Consider the following 21,567-nt stretch of genomic DNA (forward strand, 5'->3'; position numbering starts at 1 on the left):
ATATTACATAATGATACATGATATGAAGGGGGATTGCAGTATGCTTTCTTAAGACATCACATGGAACATAATGTTACACGAGCATGTCCAATCAACTTGGCTTGCACTTTAGATTTCCTCTATCACATCCTAAGTTGCGTTAGCTTTATTTGCAGTAGTATTAAAAGAGTGACAAATTACTGGTCAATAATATATGATTTCAGTTCTTTAATATTCTTTCATATATAGAACTTTCAATGGAATTTTTAATTCTACCTTCTAATTTATATTTTTCAATATTGTCGCTTACAAAAAAAAAATCCCTAAAGAAACAAACAATCCTCCCCTCCCTCTAAAAAGAACAAACAAAGAACAACAACAACAAAACTCTGGCAGATTTGTGACGACATGGATGAATCATGAGGGTATTATGCTAAGTGAAATAAGTCAGACAGAGAAAGACAAATACTGTATGATTTCACTCACATGTGGAATATAAAAAACAAAATCAATGAACAAACTAAGCAAAAACAAGCACAAAGATACAGAGAACAGAGTAGTGGGTACCAGAGGGGAAGAGGCAGTGGTAGGGAGGGCGAAATAGGTAAAGGGGATCAACTGTATTGTGAGGGATGGAAACTAAGTATTTGGTGGTTTTGAGCATGGTATAGGGAATACAGAAGTAGAAATATAATGTTGTACACATGCAACATATAATGTTATAGACTATGTTACCTCAATAAAAATGTAAATTAAAAAATGGATACAGAATGGGCAAAGACATGGAAGCAGGCAAATCAGGCTTATGATTTAGTTATTATTTGTTATGATTTTAATAAGGCTGCAGCAGAGGGAACTTGGTGAGAAATAGTGATAGATAGGGACCCTGAAAGTTACAACAGTGAGAATTCGGGCACTCCAGGGTAGACTGGATCCGATTCTGTTTGAATAATGGCCAATGAGCATTCTGGGAAATGCAACAGTTGAACAAGTTGGAGCTAACATTTAGCTCCCAGTTATGAGACCAGAACAGGTGATGAGGTTGAGTCTTAATTATCTCTAACTCCATCGAGAAATGTATGGTCGTAAAGGATCTTGTCATGAAAACAGAGAGAATCTAGACGCATAATTCAGCTCCAGAGATAGTGGTACTGCAAAGATAAATACTCAGCCTGCTAGGGTAGACTTCCTTGTGGGGTGTCATTCTGTCTCTAAAACACATTATCAAATTACAAAAGAAGTCTGGGCACCATGAAAATATAAAAGAATAAGTCAAAGGAAAGATTTGTTGCATAGGTAGGAAGATAGTCTTTTTCTTCTCTATTAGACAATTTTGGATACAAATCTTTAGAGAAGTAAAGTTCAAAGAATGACGAGTGTTATTTTGTGACAAAGTTACTGTATTAATTTCCTGGGGAAGCCATAACAAAGTTCCACAAATTGGGTGACTTAAGACACCAGAAATTTAGTCAGGCTTCTGGAGGCTAGAAATCTGAAATCAAATTATTGGCAGGGTCATATTCCCTCTGAAACCTCTTGAGAAGGACGTTTGCTTTCCTCTTTTAGCTTCTGGTAGCACTAGGCATTTCTTGGTCATGGCAATATCACTCCAATCTCTGCCTCTGTTTTCACACGGCTGTCTTCCTTCTGTGTCTGTGTATCTCTGTGTCTTCACGTGGCATTCTCTCTATGATGTGTCCAAATTTCCATTTTCAAAGAAGGACACCAATAATATTGGAATAAGGCCCAAGAAAATGACTTTATTTTAACTTGATTAAATCTGTAAAACCCTATTTCCAAATAAGGTCACATTCACAGATATCAAGAGATAGGATTTCAGCATATCTTTTATGAAAGGGGCACAATTCAACCTGTAACAGCTACAAACTGTAAAGTAAATTAAAAATGTTCATATTATTAAGAGAGGGAATAATAATAACTAACAAAAGGCAAAATGATAGTTAATCTTTATTTAGTCTTTTATGTGTTCTAACTATTGTCTTGAGCAATGTAGAAAAGTATTAATTTAGTTACTTTAGTTACTTCTTCTAGAAACCCTTCAAAGTAGGTGCTATCAGGGAGATCAGCTCAGCTATCCCACCCTAGAGGGGTGGGATAGGGAGGGTGGGAGGGAGGGAGACGCAAGAGGGAAGAGATATGGGGACATATGTATATGTATAACTGATTCACTTTGTTATAAAGCAGAAACTAACACACCATTGTAAAGCAATTGTACTCCAATAAAGACGTTAAAAAAAAAAAAAAAAAGTAGGTGCTATTTTTTTTTCCCCAAGACCACATAGTTGGCAAGGGTTGGAGCTCATATTATCACCTAGGCAGTGTTATTATGTTCTTAGGGGCAGCAAATTATTTAGTCATATGAAATTATAGGAAACACAATCCATAAGTAGATCTTTGGCATTAGCATCATCAGAAATAATTAGAAACTAGGATCAGACAGAGTAGCATACATGTGGCAACTTTTGCTTAGAGTGCAGAGTGCAGGAAAATGTTTTTGTATTTGGGAGAACAACTCAGACATCTATGGCAAGACACCTAAGGACACTGAGGAGAAAGAAGAGACTCATTCTTCTCAGAATGTGGAAAGAGAATTCATAAACTTGGGAAATAGTGTTTCAGAGGTCTCATGCTTATGAGATTAGCCTAAAGACTATTTGGAAGACTTTTAAAAATTGTTACCCATATCTTAATACCAGCTTGATTGGGTCAGAAAAATTAAATTATAAATTAAATTAAATTAAATTATAAATCATTATATTATGTATTCAAAAGAAATGGAAGGCAAATAAAGGAAAAAACTGGGAAAGAACACAGAGAAACAGAATTCAGAACGATAGACTGTTCTTACAAAACTAAACATACTCTTAGCATACGATCCAGCAGTCACACTCCTTGGTATTTACCCGAAATAGCTGCAATCTTATGTCTAAACAATAACCTGCATGTGGATGTTTATAGCAGCTTTATTCATAATCATCAAAACTTGGAAACAACCAGGATGTCTTTCAGTGGGTGAATGGATAAATAAATGGTGATACATCCAGACAGTGGAATATTATTTAGCACTAAAAAGAAATGATCTACTAGCCATGAAAAGACATGGAAGAATCTTAAGTGCATATTGTTAAGTGGAAGAAGCCAATCTCGAATTATACTGTATCATTCCAACTATGTGACATTGTGGAAAAGGCAAAACTACGGAGAGAGCAAAGAGATCAGTGATTGCCAGGGGTTGGGGGAAAGGAGAGATGAATAGACTGAGCGCAGAGGATTTTTTGGACAAGGAAGCTACTCTGTATGATGCTGTAGTGGCAGATACATGTCATTATACATTTATCTAAACTCACAGAATGTACAATACCAAGAGTCAACTCTAATATAAACAGTGAAATTTGGATGATAATGATGTCTCGATTTGGTTCATCAGTTGCAACAAATGTACGACTCTTGTGGGGGAAGTGGATTACCAAGGACACTATGCATGCCTGGGCACAGTGGGTATGCAATATCTCTGTAATTTTCTCTCAATTTTGCTATTAAGCTAAAACTACTATAAAATAAAGTCTTTTAAAAAATGTCCTAAAAATGTAGATTGGAAATCAGGACTGTATGGTGTCATAGAAGAAGTCAAATTAGAGAGAAAATTTTGCAGAGAGAATAAAAGAATGAGGACAGAGAATGCGTTTATTAGGAACTGGTTGTTAAGCTTTAATAGGTAGTTTGTATTAAAGTCAGAAATGTAGACTCAGCATTGCAAAAAAGTAAAATTTATGTGCCTTGTATGGATATGGAAATGGAAGCTACAAAGAATGTTGACTGAGAGAAGGAGAAATGGGATAGCAGCTTTGTGACATAATACCTTGGAATAAAGTGCCTTTGTGTGTGTGTGTGTGTGTGTGTGTGTGTGTGTGTGTGTGTTCTAATACAGAAGATAAGTATAGAGTAATTACTGCTATGAATAATGCCACACAATTATTTTTCTCCCTTGCCAAATTGAGAGTATTTGAAAAGATTGTGATTAAATAGGAGAGGTTGAAATCTTATTAAATAGGGTCTCCTTCCATTATAAACGTCCATTATAAATTGAACATCTGCTTGATCCTTACTGTTCAGTAGTTACTTGTAATTATGCAGACTTAAAACCTAGATATACGGATGTCAAGGTGTCAATTACAGGATAACCCTTAATTTCTTAAATAAGTGACCTAAATTTTTTTAATATAATTGTTTTCCTGGATAATCTGATGAACAGTCTGAATGGAAGTTATTTGGTTTGAAATAATACAAAGAGTGCATTAAAAACAAATAAGCATGAAAACTGATACAGGCACTATGGAGAACAGTATGGAGGTTCCTTAAAAAGCTAAAAATAGAACTACCATATGACCCAGCAATCCCACTACTGGGCATATACCCAGAGAAAACCATAATTCAAAAAGACACATGCACCCCAATGTTCATTGCAGCACTATTTACAATAGCCAGGTCATGGAAGCAACCTAAATGCCCATTGACGGACAAATGGATAAAGAAGATGTGGTACATATATACAGTGGAATATTACTCAGCCATAAAAAGGAATGAAATTGGGTCATTTTTAGAGACATGGATGGACCTAGAGACTGTTACACAGACTGAAGTAAGTAAGAAAGAGAAAAACAAATATCATATATTAACGCATATATGTGGAATCTAGAGAAATGGTACAGATGAACCGGTTTGCAAGGCAGAAATAGAGACACAGATGTAGAGAACAAACGTATGGACACCAAGGGGGGAAGTGGGAGGGGGGTGGTGGTGGGATGAATTGGGAGATTGGGATTGACATATATACACTAATATATATAAAATAGATAACTAATAAAAAAAGGAAAAAAAACAATTAAGCAAAGAAAACCAAATAGTTTCATTAGACTTAGCTATAAGCTGTGTTTAAAACAACCAAGAATTTGAAAATTGTTTCTTTGCATAATTAACTTAGTTATCAAAACAATTACTTATGTGACACAAAAACAATTAATTATTTTATGTTATATGTAAATTTATTTATGTTTTACATTATAAATTACAGTAAAGTAGTGAGGCCAAGATGCAACCCAGCCTCTTTATAGCCATGCCTAACTTAACTTGCAATAGAACTGGGGAGAAAACTACATGATTTAATTCGTGATTTAATTCACCATGATCCCCCCACTCTTGTGCTGTCCACAGTCCTGGGAGAAAGGTAACTCACCTTGGGAGTTATGACAGAATATAAGCATATTTGGTTAGTCAGAGAACCCATCTTTGTTTGGAAGTCTACAAAGTAATATGACCTCACATGGCCAAGGGTCCTTTGGATTAGTAGTTCATCAAACACCATATTTTCAATTGAGCTTTTTGTTTTTGTTTTCATTCTTAGAACCTACACTTACTTTTCAGAGCATTTTTCAGAACGTTCTCTTATTTTCTAATTGCGGCTGAAATAACATTTTCAAGCACAGCATCAACAGTTGTTTGGTTCCTTACACATTACACTGTATTCTTCCAGGGATTCGATTTTATTCTTGAACGTAAAGGAAAGAGAAGGCAATTTTATCTTTTTTTTCCTCCCACATGTATCTTTTACCCAAGAAATGCATTTCAATATATTTCTGGGGAAGCACAGGTTTTAATTATTTTCTCAGGGACTGACCATTCCAATTTCCCAGATGATGTTAAATGTGTAATGCTCGATTATATATCACATTTCACTATATGCAACTGGATAATACCCATGTGAAAGTTATTCCCTAGAAACAGACCACTAAAGTACCATTTAGTACACTGCTGATTTAGGACACGAAGTGATACTTCAGTCTCCAGAAATAGTTAACAAAACATCAAAAATTATGTAATTTACTGTCTTGACATATTTTAATAACGCCAAATTCTTTATAGTTTGCAAAGCAATTGCAGAAGTGTTACCGTTTTGTACCCATAATAAACCCCACAGATAACTATTGCTGTCTCCATTTTACAAATAACGATATTGCAGCTCTAAAAGATTTTCTGTTACTAAAATATCCTTGGTTGTCAAGTGACAGGGCTGGAAATTTTACATCCAGACCTTCTGACAGTTGTCTTAGGATGGTTCCTATAATGCAGCTTCCTCTAGTTTCATGTCTGTGAGGGCATTTAAGTCCTCTTCTGAGAGAAGGAAATATTCTCAGTATAATATATTAAACCAGCAAATTTTAGTGTATCATTTGGGAAATGCCAAGAAGAAATACCTTGAAGTGTTTGAAATTCACATTTGAAAATATGATAGTGACTGAATGAAAATAAAATACATGTGGTCAAATAGGGTATAAATTGTATTTTTCTTTGTCTAGGGCTTCTGAAAAAAATATGATTGTTGGTTAGCAGAACAAGTATTTCTCTAGCAGTACAGCAGACGTTTTCTTTCTAGTGACATGTGAGAGTGGGTGGTGAGCATTTCAGATCAGAACATTGAGTACTTGTGAACAAAGAATGTATAATGGCTGGATTTACTTTTTTTCCCCCTTTTTTTCTTAGATTGGCCACCATACAGCATTTCAGAACTAAACTCCATTCTTTTTCAAAAAAGAAAACAAAAACAGTACTATATGAACCTTGGCTATAGGTAACCTCTATAAAAATTCATTTCTTTATAATTTATTTTCTTTGGAGAATAATCCCCAAATGCTCAATCAGACAAGCATTACATTATGTTTTCTCCTTTCTGAGGATAAGATAAAATTAAATTGTAGTCTTGATTATCATTAAATACATTTGTAAAAGTCTAAAAAAATATTTCTTCTCTTGGATTCTACTTAGAGGAAAGCACATGTAAGATTATGGAGAGGATATCTATAGAGTCAGGAATAGTTCTTCATCCTCACAGAAGACTAGATTCAATATACAAGCAAAAAAACTAGGGTCAATTTTTATTTTTGTATGAGTAACGTGCATAGTAAAACAAGAATTCACTTTGAGACCACGTGAATTTTAAGCAAATAAAAATGTACTTTTTTTAAAACATAGGCCTTTATATTCTAGAGAAGTCACAGTAATGTTTCCGTTCAAGTTTGTAGAATTCTGAGTTATCATCTTCTTGTCAGAAAAACCGAGGAGTCTGGTTTTATCCTTGCTTACTACATATTAGGTATGTAAACATGCATAAGTTACTCACATTTCCTGTATGTCATTTTCCCCTTCTGAAAAATAGGAAAAATAAACTAAATTGTAGAGTTAATTTGAGGACTAAATGATAATACTAAAGAGGTTTTTTGGCTACTTCTGATGACTGTATTGAGTCTCCAAACTGAGAAGAAAGGTGCTAAGGGACAAACATTGTTTAAAAAAAAAAAGAAAACTTAAAAAAAAAGGTGTTAGAAAAAAAATATTCAATATTTACTAAAAGATATCCAAAAACTAGACTTGCCATCCTTCGCTTACCACCCACTTCTACATTTATATGGAGAAGAGTAAAGACTTAGTGGATAGGGACTTCCCTGGTTGCGCAGTGGTTAGGAATCCACCTGCCAATGCAGGGGACACGGGTTTGAGCCCTGGTCTGGGAAGATCCCACATGCCGCGGAGCAACTAAGCCCGTGAGCCACAACTGCTGGGCCTGCGCTCTAGAGCCCGTGAGCCACAACTACTGAGCCTGCACGCCTAGAGCCCGTGCTCTGCAACAAAAGAAGCCACCACAATGAGAAGCCCATGCACCGCAACAAAGAGTAGCCCCTGCTCGCCACAACTAGAGAAAGTCCGCTCCCAGCAACGAAGACCCAACACAGCCCAAAATAAACAAATAAATTTATATACATAAAAAAAAGACAGTGGATAGAGAGGTGGATGTCTGTGACTTAACAAAGGTTTGTCAGAGTCTTCTCTTTTTTACCTCCCTTTGCTTTCTATGAAGGTGAGGATTTTCCCTTCTTTCAAGGCTAGCTCAGGGAGTCTCAAGAGATCTGATGAGACAGGAAGGGGTGGTTACAAGGAGACAAGACTGACATCTCCCTCCAGCTGGATGCTTTCTTAGCTGGCAAATCCTGGCTCTTCTAAGTTGCTGGAGAAGAGAGATGTGCTGAGAGGGGTTTTGTGAGCATACGGTCTGTCCCTCTGAAGAGTTTAATCAAGACAAGCACAGACTTGTGTCTTAGAAAAGTCTCCAGGTGCTAGACTGGCTTGGCTGGCCTCATCTGCATTTGCAGAGTAGTGGGACCGCGTGTTGTGAAGGGGAGGCTGTGCTGGGTTTCTGTGCTCTAGAGAAGAAACAAAAGCTGTGTCTCTGGCTAACTTGAAAGGACAACACGTTTGCAAGGAAATGGCAGTTTTGGGGTGCTCCACGACAGAGAAAGTTTGCCTCCAAAAAGCTACAATGTACCCCATGAAAGAATAAAAGTAACATTTGAGTGTATTTGGCATGCAGAAGACATCAAAGCTAGGTTACAAAACACCAGTCATGCCGTACCTTCCCGGCCCCGCTGTCTCACCTCCCTGCCATTTCCTAGATGGAGGAGCCAGAGGGCAGCACAGTCAAGTAGGGAGAAGCCCTGGAAGACAGAAAGCCACAGGCCACCATTTCCCCCTGCCCTGCAGATTCCTCAGGCCAGACCAGAGCCAGAGCCAGAGCCAGAGAAGGGGACATGCTTAAATTGGATAACAAGTCACAATTTTGATACTAATCTTAGGTAGACTTAACAAACATATACTTGAAAATAAGTTTTCTAACACGTGGAAGTAACCAAGAGTGATTTTGCATCTAAATATACTAACCTAGGGGCAAGAAGGTAAGATCTGACAGAGATTATTTAAAGTGAGGGGTGAAAAAGGAATAGGTTTTTTATACACTGCACACCACTGAGTTCAGCTTTGTAAAATATGAATACTGTCTTACCAATTATACCTTCAAGATATTACTCAAATCTTTTTTTTCACCTTCAACTGTTGATATCACCTTAGTCCAAACCAACCATTGGTCTCAAGTAATTGCACCAGCTTTCTCTTTGGTGTACCACTCCTATTCTTTCTCTGCCCTTATTTGGTCTCCAGAAAACAGGAAACCTGATTTTCTCAGAGCATAATTTAGGTCATGTTTAACTCCCTTGCTTAAACATTTCAATGGCTTTGTATTGTAGTATTACAAAATCTAAATTCCTTTGCCTTGGCCTACCTGATCTGTCCTCTGCCCATTTCTCCATCTTCTTGCTGAGCCACTTCCCTTCTTCTTACTCTGCTGCAGACTCCCCAGTCTCTGAGGTCATCTCCTGGCTCATGACACGCTCTTTCCTACATGCAGTTCCCAGTGCCAGCAAAACCTTCCCCTTCCTTCCATCCCTTCAGATAACCCAGTCATCCTTCCCATCTTCCTCTTCATGGACTTCCTTGACCTCCCTACCTAAATAAAGTTTTCTATGCATCCCTCCATCTCAACTAATTATTTTCTCCTTCATGGTATTAATTTACAGCTCATGACAACGTTTACTAAAATTCGACATGTATGTTTAATTTTTTAGTGCTAATTTCTTCTTGCAAAAATAATGTGCTCCCACACCTCAATGTCTTCACATGGTAGGTGTTCAAATATTCATTAAAATGGATTATTGTGTTATTATTATTGTTGTTATTATATTTATCATAGGTTGTAGACAGCATGAAGATGACAACTCTAATGGGTGAACACAGGCAAGAAATAATTTTTTGAAAGACCCAAACCCTCAAGTTGGATTTGAAAAATAAGTATTCAAAGTCCAAGTTGAAAACTAGCACTAGAAGAGACAATAATAGCATTATTATTAAGAAATGAATTCATTTCTGATAAAAGCAAATTAGAGAATAATATTAAGGTGACTTTAATATGAATATGCTTATGAAATTCTGAGATATTCAAAGTCCAACAGATACAAGAATTACTGAGAGATCTTGTTAAAATGCAGAATCTGAGCCAGTAAACCTAGACTGGGGTTGGGGATTATGCATTTCTTACAAGCTTCCGGGTGATACTGACACTGGTCATTGGAGAACCACGTTTTCCATAGCAAGTCTTTAGAATATGACAAGTCTCTAGATGAATGTAGTAAGGAATAAATTAGAATTTCTGGAAATCAAAATAAAAGACAGCTATATAGAACAATTCAAAACACAGGAAGCTCTAGATTGAACAAAGCCAAAGACAAAATTTGTATTGAGGTATTCAGAGGAGATTCAGCTCACAACAAATATTAGAAGAAAAAAATTATAAGAGAAGAATTAACAAACATAAAGAACATGTTAAGGACATTTTTACCTAGATTATCATTGAGAAATGGCAGAATGAGAAAGGCAAGAAGAAAATCCCTTATGATTCCCGGTGGAAAAAGGGATCACATCTAACGGCAGCATGATTCCACCCAGTGGACTTATTCTCAGCAAGAGGTGTCAGAATGGGGAGGGGAATGTCTCCAAAGCACTGAGGCAAAGTAAACATATTCTGAGAATTCTGTACACAGTTAAATTTCATTCACATATGAAAAGCAAAGACTTTTTAAGATGTAAATTCTAAGGAGGGTAGTAATACCTATGGATCCACAATGGAATAATCACCAAAGCACTTACTTCAGGGACAAGGAGAAGAGCACAGAGTGATGGAGTTAGATGGAAAAAGGAAAATAGGAGTCGAAGTGAAATACATCAGTAAGTGAATCTATCCATCCATCTCTCTATCTATTGTGTTTAATTCTATGTGTCCACTTGAATGGACCATAGGATACTCAGATATTTGGTTAAACATTATTCCAGGTGTGTCTGTGAGGGTGTTTCTGGATGAGATTAATACATGAATCTGTAGACTGAGTAAAGCAGATTGCCTTCTGCAATGTGGGTGGGCCTCATATAATCTACTGAAGGCCTGAATAGAACAAAAGAAGGAGTAAGGAAGAATTCACTCTCTCTGCCTATCTTTTTTTTTTTTTTTTTTTTTTTAAAACATCTTTATTGAAGTATAATTGCTTTACAATGGTGTGCTAGCTTCTGCCTTACAACAAAGTGAATCAGTTACACATATACATATGTTGCCATATCTCTTCCCTCTTGCATCTCCCTCCCTCCCACCCTCCCTATCCCACCCCTCTAGGTGGTCACAAAGCACCGAGCTGATCTCCCTGTGCTATGCGGCTGCTTCCCACTAGTTATCTATTTTACATTTGGTAGTGTATATATGTCCATGACACTCTCTCACCCTGTCACATCTCACCCCTCCCCCTCCCCATATCCTCAAGTCCATTCTCTAGTAGGTCTGTGTCTTTATTCCCATCTTGCCACTAGGTTCTTCATGACCTCTTTTTTTTTTTTTTCCCTTAGATTCCATATATATGTGTTAGCATACTGTATTTGTTTTTCTCTTTCTGACTTACTTCACTCTGTATGACAGACTCTAACTCCATCCACCTCATTACAAACACCTCCATTTCATTTCTTTTTATGGCTGAGTAATATTCCATTGTATATATGTGCCACATCTTCTTTATCCATTCATCCGATGATGGACACCTAGGTTGCTTCCATGTCCTGGCTATTGTAAACAGAGCTGCAATGAATATTTTGGTACATGACTCTTTCTGAATTATGGTTTTCTCAGGGTATATGCCCAGTAGTGGGATTGCTGGGTCATATGGTAGTTCTATTTTTAGTTTTTTAAGGAACCTCCATACTGTTCTCCATAGTGGCTGTATCAATTTACATTCCCACCAACAGTGCAAGAGTGTTCCCTTTTCTCCACACCCTCTCCAGCATTTATTGTTTCTAGATTTTTTGATGATGGCCATTCTGACCGGTGTGAGATGATACCTCATTGTAGTTTTGATTTGCATTTCTCTAATGATTAATGATGTTGAGCATTCTTTCATGTGTCTGTTGGCAATCTGTATATCTTCTTTGGAGAAATGTCTATTTAGGTCTTCTGCCCATTTTTGGATTGGGTTGTTTGTTTTTTTGTTATTGAGCTGCATGAGCTGCTTGTAAATCTTGGAGATTAATCCTTTGTCCGTTGCTTCATTTGCAAATATTTTCTCCCATTCTGAGGGTTGTCTTTTGGTCTTGTTTATGGTTTCCTTTGCTGTGCAAAAGCTTTTAAGTTTCATTAGGTCCCATTTGTTTATTTGTGTTTTTATTTCCATTTCTCTAGGACCTGGGTCAAAAAGGATCTTGCTGTGACTTATGTCATACAGTGTTCTGCCTATGTTTTCCTCTAAGAGTTTGATAGTGTCTGGCTTTACACTTAGGTCTTTAATCCATTTTGAGTTTATTTTTGTGTATGGTGTTAGGGAGTGTTCTAATTTCATACTTTTACATGTACCTGTCCAATTTTCCCAGCACCACTTATTGAAGAGGCTGTCTTTTCTCCACTGTATATGCTTGCCTCCTTTATCAAAGATAAGGTGACCATATGTGCGTGGGCTTATCTCTGGGCTTTCTATCCTGTTCCATTGATCTATATTTCTGTTTTTGTGCCAGTACCAAACTGTCTTGATTACTGTAGCTTTGTAATATAGTCTGAAGTCAGGGAGCCTGATTCCTCCAGCTCCATTTTTCGTTCTCAAGATTGCTTTGGCTATTCGGGGTCTTTTGTGTTTCCATACAAATTGTGAAATTTTTTGTTCTAGTTCTGTGAAAAATGCCAGTGGTAGTTTGATAGGGATTGCATTGAATCTGTAGATTGCTTTGGGTAGCAGAGTCATTTTCACAATGTTGATTCTTCCAATCCAAGAACATGGTATATCTCTCCATCTATTTGTATCATCTTTAATTTCTTTCATCAGTGTCCTATAATTTTCTGCATACAGGTCTTTTGTCTCCTTAGGTAGGTTTATTCCTAGGTATTTTATTCTTTTTGTTGCAATGGTAAACGGGAGTGTTTTCTTAATTTCACTTTCAGATTTTTCATCATTAGTATACAGGAATGCAAGAGATTTCTGTGCATTAATTTTGTATCCTGCTACTTTACCAAATTCATTGATTAGCTCTAGTAGTTTTCTGGTAGCATCTTTTGGATTCTCTATGTATAGTATCATGTCATCTGCAAACAGTGACAGCTTTACTTCTTCTTTTCCGATTTGGATTCCTTTTATTTCTTTTTCGTCTCTGATTGCTGTGGCTAACACTTCCAAAACTATGTTGAATAATAGTGGTGAGAGTGGGCAACCTTGTCTTGTTCCTGATCTTAGTGGAAATGGTTTCAGTTTTTCACCATTGAGGACAATGTTGGCTGTGGGTTTGTCATATACGGCCTTTATTATGTTGAGGAAAGTTCCCTCTATGCCTACTTTCTGCAGGACTTTTATCATAAATGGGTGTTGAATTTTGTCGAAAGCTTTCTCTGCATCTATTGAGATGATCATATGGTTTTTTCTCCTTCAATTTGTTAATATGATGTATCACGTTGATTGATTTGCGTATATTGAAGAATCCTTGCATTCCTGGAATAAACCCCACTTGATCATGGTGTATGATCCTTTTAATGTGCTGTTGGATTCTGTTTGCTAGTATTTTGTTGAGGATTTTTGCATCTATGTTCATCAGTGATATTGGCCTGTAGTTTTCTTTCTTTGTGACATCTTTGCCTGGTTTTGGTATCAGGGTGATGGTGGCCTCGTAGAATGAGTTGGGGAGTGTTCCTCCCTCTGCAATATTTTGGAAGAGTTTGAGAAGGATAGGTGTTAGCTCTTCTCTAAATGTTTGATAGAATTCGCCTGTGAAGCCATCTGGTCCTGGGCTTTTGTGTGTTGGAAGATTTTTAATCACAGTTTCAATTTCAGTGCTTGTGATTGGTCTGTTCATATTTTCTATTTCTTCCTGGTTCAGTCTCGGCAGGTTGTGCATTTCTAAGAATCTGTCCATTTCTTCCAGGTTGTCCATTTTATTAGCATAGAGTTGCTTGTAGTAATCTCTTATGATCGTTTGTATTTCTGCAGTGTCAGTGGTTACTTCTCCTTTTTCATTTCTAATTCTATTAATTTGAGTCTTCTCCTTTTTTCTCTTGATGAGTCTGGCTAATGGTTTATCAATTTTGTTTATCTTCTCAAAGAACCAGCTTTTAGTTTCATTGATTTTTGCTATTGTTTCCTTCATTTCTTTTTCATTTATTTCTGATCTGATCTTTATGATTTCTTTCCTTCTGCTAGCTTTGGGGTTTTTTTGTTCTTCTTTCTCTAATTGCTTTAGGTGCAAGGTTAGGTTGTTTATTCGAGATGTTTCCTGTTTCTTGATGTAGGCTTGTATTGCTATAAACTTCCCTCTTAGAACTGCTTTTGCTGCATCCCATAGGTTTTGGATCGTCGTGTCTCCATTGTCATTTGTTTCTAGGTATTTTTTGATTTCCCCTTTGATTTCTTCAGTGATCACTTCGTTATTAAGTAGTGTATTGTGTAGCCTCCATGTGTTTGTATTTTTTACAGATCTTTTCCTGTAATTGATATCTAGTCTCATAGCGTTGTGGTCGGAAAAGATACTTGATACGATTTCAATTTTTTTAAATTTACCAAGGCTTGATTTGTGACCCAAGATATGATCTATCCTGGAGAATGTTCCATGAGCACTTGAGAAAAATGTGTATTCTGTTGTTTTTGGGTGGAATGTCCTATAAATATCAATTAAGTCCATCTTGTTTAATGTATCATTTAAAGCTTGTGTTTCCTTATTTATTTTCATTTTGGATGATCTGTCCATTGGTGAAAGTGGGGTGTTAAAGTCCCCTACTATGATTGTGTTACTGTCGATTTCCCCTTTTATGGCTGTTAGTATTTGCCTTATGTATTGAGGTGCTCCTATGTTGGGTGCATAAATATTTACAATTGTTATACCTTCCTCTTGGATCGATCCCTTGATCATTATATAGTGTCCGTCTTTGTCTCTTGTAATTGTCTTTATTTTAAAGTCTATTTTGTCTGATATGAGAATTGCTACTCCAGCTTTCTTTTGATTTCCATTTGCATGGAATATCTTTTTCCATCCCCTCACTTTCAGTCTGTATGTGTCTCTAGGTCTGAAGTGGGTCTCTTGTAGACAGCATATATATGGGTCTTGTTTTTGTATCCATTCAGCCAGTCTGTGTCTTTTGGTGGGAGCATTTAATCCATTTACATTTAAGGTAATTATCGATATGTATGTTCCTATTCCCATTTTCTTAAATGTTTTGGGTTTGTTATTGTAGGTGTTTTCCTTCTCTTGTGTTTCTTGCCTAGAGAAGTTCCTTTAGCATTTGTTGTAAAGCTGGTTTGGTGGTGCTGAACTCTCTCAGCTTTTGCTTGTCTCTAAAGGTTTTAATTTCTCCATCAAATCTGAATGAGATCCTTGCTGGGTAGAGTAATCTTGGTTGTAGGTTTTTCTCCTTCATCACTTTAAGTATATCCTGCCACTCCCTTCTGGCTTGCAGCGTTTCTGCTGAAAGATCAGCTGTTAACCTTATGGGGATGCCCTTGTGTGTTATCTGTTGTTTTTCCCTTGCTGCTTTTAATATGTTTTCTTTATATTTAATTTTTGATAGTTTGATTAATATGTGTCTTGGTGTGTTTCTCCTTGGATTTATCCTGTATGGGACTCTCTGTGCTTCCAGGACTTGATTAACTATTTCCTTTCCCATATTAGGGAAGGTTTCAACTATAATCTCTTCAAATATTTTCTCAGTCCCTTTCTTTTTCTCTTCTTCTTCTGGGACCCCTATAATTCGAATGTTGGTGCGTTTAATGTTGTCCCAGAGGTCTCTGAGACTGTCCTCAGTTCTTTTCATTCTTTTTTCTTTATTCTGGTCTGCAGTAGTTATTTCCACCATTTTATCTTCCAGGTCACTTATCCGTTCTTCTGCCTCAGTTATTCTGCTATTGATCCCATCTAGAGTATTTTTAATTTCATTTATTGTGCTTGTCATCGTTTCTTGGTTCCTCTTTAGTTCTTCTACGTCCTTGTTAAATGTTTCTTGCATTTTGTCTATTCTATTTCCAAGACTTTGGATCATCCTTACTATCATTATTCTGAATTCTTTTTCAGGTAGACTACCTATTTCCTCTTCATTTGTTAGGTCTGGTGTGTTTTGACCCTGCTCCTTCATCTGCTGTGTGTTTTTCTGTCTTCTCATTTTGCTTATCTTACTGTGTTTGGGGTCTCCTTTTCACAGGCTGCAGGTTCGTAGTTCCCGTTGTTTTTGGTATCTGTCCCCAGTGGCTAAGGTTGGTTCAGTGGGTTGTATAGGTTTCCTGGTGGAGGGAACTAGTGCCTGTGTTCTGGTGGATGAGGCTGGATGTTGTCTTTCTGGTGGGTTCGTCCACGTCTGGTGGTGTGTTTTGGGGTGTCTGTGGCCTTATTATGATTTTAGGCAGCCTCTCTGTTAATGGATGGGGCTGTGTTCCTCTCTTGCTAGTTGTTTGGCATGGGGTGTCCAGCACTGTAGCTTGCTGGTCGTTGAGTGAAGCTGGGTCTTGATGTTGAGATGGAGATCTGTGAGAGATTTTCGCCGTTTGGTATTACGTGGAGCTGGGAGGTCTCTTGTGGACCAGTGTCCTGAAGTTGGCTCTCCCACCTCAGAGGCACAGCCCTGATGCCTGGCTGGAGCACCAAGATCCTTTCATCCACACGGCTCAGAATAAAAGGGAGAAAAAATGGAAAGAAAGAAAAAAAGAGGATAAAATAAAATAAAATAAAGCAATTATAATAAAAAATAAGAAAAAAAATTATTAAGAGTAAATTTATTAAGAAAAAAATTTTTTTTAATTTTTAAAAATAGATTTATTAATTTTTTATACTAAAAATAAGAAAAAAATTATTTAGAAAAAATTTATTAAGAAAAAAAATTTTTTTAATTTTTTAAAATAGAAAATATGAAAAAACTTATTAAAAATTTTTTTAAAAATAGAAAATAAGGAAAAAATTATTAAGAAAACATTTATTAGGGAAAGAAAAAAAAAAATTTTTAAGCCAAAAAAAAAAAAAAAAAAAAAAACGGACGGACCTAACCCTAGGACTAAAGGTGAGAGCAAAGCTATACAGACAAAATCTCACCCAGAAGCATACACATCTACACTCACAAAAAAAAGGAAAAGGGGAAAAGTTAATATATCCTACTCCCAAAGTCCATCTCCTAAATTTGGGATGATTCGTTGTCTATTCAGGTATTCAACAGATGCAGGCACATCAAGTTGTTTGTGGAGCTTTAATCCGCTGCTTCTGAGGCTGCTGGGAGAGATTTCCCTTTCTCTTCTTTGTTCCTACAGCTCCCGGGGTTCAGCTTTGGATTTGGACCCGCCTCTGCATGTAGGTCCCCTGAGGGCGTCTGTTCCCCGCCCAGACAGAACGGGGTTAAAGGAGCAGCTGATTCGGGGGCTCTGGCTCAGTCAGGCCGGGGGGAGGGAGCGGTACGGAGGAGGCGGGGCGAGCCTGCGGCGGCAGAAGCCGGCGTGACGTTGCAGCAGCCTGAGGCGCGCCGTGCGCTCTCCCGGGGAAGTTGTCCCCGGATTACGGGAGCCTGGCCGTGGCGGGCTGCACAGGCTCCCGGGAGGGGCGGTGTGGAGAATGACCTGTGCTCGCCCACAGGCTGTTTGGTGGCGGCAGCAGCAGCCTTAGCGTCTCATGCCCGTCTCTGGGGTCCGCGCTGATAGCCGCGGCTCGCGCCCGTCTCTGGAGTTCGTTTAAGTGGCGCTCTAAATCCCCTCTCCTTGCACGCCGCGAAACAAAGAGGCAAGAAGAAGTCTCCTGCCTCTTCGGCAGCTGCATACTTTTTCTCGTGCACCCTCCTGGCTAGTTGTGGTGCGCTAGACCCTTCAGGCTGTGTTCACGCAGCCAACCCCAGTCCTCTCCCTGGGATCCGACCGAAGCCCGCGCCTCAGCTCCCAGCCCCCGCCCGCCCCGGCGGGTGAGCAGACAAGCCTCTCGGGCTGGTGAGTGCTGCTCGGCGCCGAGCCTCTGTGCGGGAATCTCTCCGTTTTTCCCTCTGCGTCCCTGTTGCTGTGGGATCCGCGCTGATAGCCGCGGCTCGCGCCCGTCTCTGGAGCTCGTTTAGGCGGCGCTCTGAATCCCCTCTCCTTGCGCGCCGCGAAACAAAGAGGCAAGAAAAATTCTCTTGCCTCTTTGGCAGCTGCAGTCTTTTTCCCGGACTCCCTCCCGGCTCGCACGAAGCCCGAGCCCCAGCTCCCAGGCCCCGCCCGCCCTGGCGGCTGAGCAGACAAGCCTCTTGGGCTGGTGAGTGCTGGTCGGCACCGCTCCTCTGTGCGGGAATCTCCGCTTTGCCCTCCGCACCAATGTGTCTGCGCTCTCCTCCGTGTCTCCGAAGCTTCCCCCCTCTGCTACCCGCAGTCTCTGCCCACGAAGGGGCTTCCTAGTGTGTGGAAATCTTTCCTCCTTCACAGCTCCCTCCCACTGGTGCAGGTCCCGTCCCTATTCTTTTGTCTCTGTTATTTCTTTTTTCTTTTGCCCTACCCAAGTACGTGGGGATTTTCTTGCCTTTTGGGAGGTCTGACGTCTTCTGCCAGCGTTCAGTGGGTGTTCTGTAGGAGCAGTTCCACGTGTAGATGTATTTCTCATGTATCTGTGGGGAGGAAGGTGATCTCCGCGTCTTACTCTTCCGCCATCTTGCCCCTCCCTCCTCTCTGCCTATCTTTAAGCTAGGACATCAGCTCTCCTGGCTCAGGCCTTGGAGTCAGCCTGGAACAACAATATCAACTCTCCTGGTTCTCGTGCCTCTGAACTCAGACAGTAACAGTACCGTGTGCTCTCCTGAGTCTGCAGCTTGCTGACTGCAGATTTTAGGACTTCTTGGCCTCCATAATAGTATGAGCCAATTCCTTATAATGAATCTATTTATATTTATATTTATTCTATTGATTCTGTTTCTCCAGAGAACCCTGACTAATTATCTATCCATTGTATATCATCTGTCTGTTGACTTACTGATATGTCAATTTATTTCTAAGAATAAAAACTGAACAAAATAAATGTCTTAATTTAAGGGAATCATAACAAGTGAGATGGAAGGAACTGTTCTGTATCTAGTGAAATCTGTTCAGGTGTGGGTTTGATTTATGAGGCGGTTAAATATATACCAATTAATGTAAAAAATTTACACTTTAAACATGTTGTTTGATTGTTAGACTCAAATATAGCAAGGGAAAATTTAAAGACATATTCATCATTTCAATAAGAAAAAGGAAAGCAGAAAATTAAAACGATATAATAAATAGAAACCCACAGAGAGCAGAAATAATTCCAAATATGATCATTATTATTAAAATGGAATGTGATTATTTTACTAACAAAGAATATCAGATTTGATTTAAAAATACTATCTACCATTCAGAGAGATACATAAAATGTAGGAGCATAAAAGCTCAATATACAGATATATCAGAGAAAGAAACAAGAGAGAGTGAAAGAGAGAAAAATTAATCTAACAATATTAATTACAGTCAAAATGTAATGACACTCATCCTAAGGATGTTATATAAATAGCATAACTACAACCTCAACAATTCACCGAAGATAGGTAAAGTCATTAATGTATAAGGATATAACAACATAGTTTTAAAATATTTAAAGTAAAATCCCACAAAAACTAAAAATATAAAGTTAATAAAATATTAGGAAAGATATTGAGGATTTGACAATGCAACTAATGTATCCAATCTAATAGATGGATGTTGATCCTTGAACACATAATAAAGAAATAAATTCTTTCCAAGGGCACATAGAATATATTTAAAATTGGTCATAATGTATTGACAAAGGAAGTTTTAAAAATCGAAAAACATATCATGGAAAACACAATGCAATTCAATATAAAATTTTTAAAAAACCAGAAAACAACAAACATCCAGTTGAAAAGTATAAAGCACATTTCTAAATGATAAGTGGTAAACAGGAAATCACATGGAAAATTACATGCTATTTAGAACCAAATAAAAATGAAAGTAATAGATATTACAAGTTGTGAGATGTGGTCAAAGTGGTGATTAGAGGCAAATTATAGTGGAGGGTGTATGAATTAAAGAATAAGGATGAAATTATGTTAATTAAAAAATTTTAACTCAAAAAAATAGGAAAAAATATGCAAAGTAAACAGAAAAGTAGGACAAAGAAATTTATAACAATCAGACATAAATAAAACACATATTAAATCATGGGGAAAAGAACTATACAGATAATAAAACAAAAATTGATTCTTTCAGAGTAAAAATACAAGACAATCCATTAGGACAAACTAGGGAAAAAATGAAAAAAAAAAAGCACAAAGAAGGTAAATGAGCATTAAAATAGAAGAGTTAAATTAGTAGAAGCTGTTTAAAAATCTTCAGACTTGTGAAAACATTAGTGATGATATATTTGAAAAAGAGTAATAGAGACGATATTTTAGAAAATATATTTTCAACTAATATTAATGAAATATATAATGATTAATATAAAAATATGAATCAGTGGCCAAAAAATTTTTTCTATAAAAAGTTTTAGAAAAAAAAAATATGGTTCAAGTAGGTTTGGAGATGTCTTAACAAGCCTTTCAAGAAACAAACAATCCTTATCTTATGAAAGTTCTTAAGAGAATAGGAAAGAAAAAAGGACTCCCCGACAGATTTTATTAGTCCTGTGTGACCTCAATTATAAAACTGCACAGGAAAAATACAAGAAAATAAAATTGTAGAAGAAACTCACTTATGTACATAAGTGCAGAAAGCGTGAATACACTGTTATCAAATTGAAGCCTGCAAGGTATGTATATAAACTATATCACATTTAAATTTGTTCTGTTCCAGCAATAAAATAAAAGGCCTTTAGTATCAGAAAGTATAAGCGTGTGTTTAGATATTTTAGCAAATAACAAATTAATCTCAGTTGTTGCTTTGAAATATTTGATAAAAATTCAGCACTCATTCATGAATGAAAATAAAAACAGAAACAAACACTTAACAAATCATAAAGGTTCATTCACCTGATAAAAAGGTATTTGTTAAAAACCTGAACAAATATTGTTATCTTTATTCACAAAACTTTAAAAATATTACAAAGGCCTGTAGTAGTCCTCAACTCTAACCCAAAGTGACCTATGCCAGCACTTTGTGATGTCCCTGCTAATGGAGTGGCAGTAGTCAGAGAGCACACCAAGATCACTCACAGGACAGGCTGTCAGGCCTCTTAGCATTTCCTGAATGAAAACTTCCCTACTATATAAAGGACTATCCTCTCCATGAATGTGCTCACGGTGAATATTGTAAGGGAAGGAACATTGCAGGCTGCTTGAAAATTTACTGGAATGGGAATGTGTAGGGAAATAGCTAAACATATTTTGTTGCATTCAACTAAGTCCAAGAAAAATAAAAGTCTAATTCATGAAGGCTGTGGCCTCCCTAACAAACATACCTCTTCTTTTTCAGCTATATGTCTGATTGTAGTTGTTCAGGTTCAATAAGTTATACTCAATGGTAGTTTCTAATTTTAGTACAGCTGAGGGATTTATTTCACTCCTTAATAGGAAGTGCCTATATTCTGATGTTACACTCAAGTTTTGCACTAAATCACTTAGCAACATATTGACATTTAATATTAAAAATATTAAAAAGGGAGAGA

Source organism: Eubalaena glacialis, chromosome 16, assembly GCF_028564815.1.
Source record: "Eubalaena glacialis isolate mEubGla1 chromosome 16, mEubGla1.1.hap2.+ XY, whole genome shotgun sequence".
In the NCBI taxonomy this organism is placed as follows: domain Eukaryota; kingdom Metazoa; phylum Chordata; class Mammalia; order Artiodactyla; family Balaenidae; genus Eubalaena; species Eubalaena glacialis.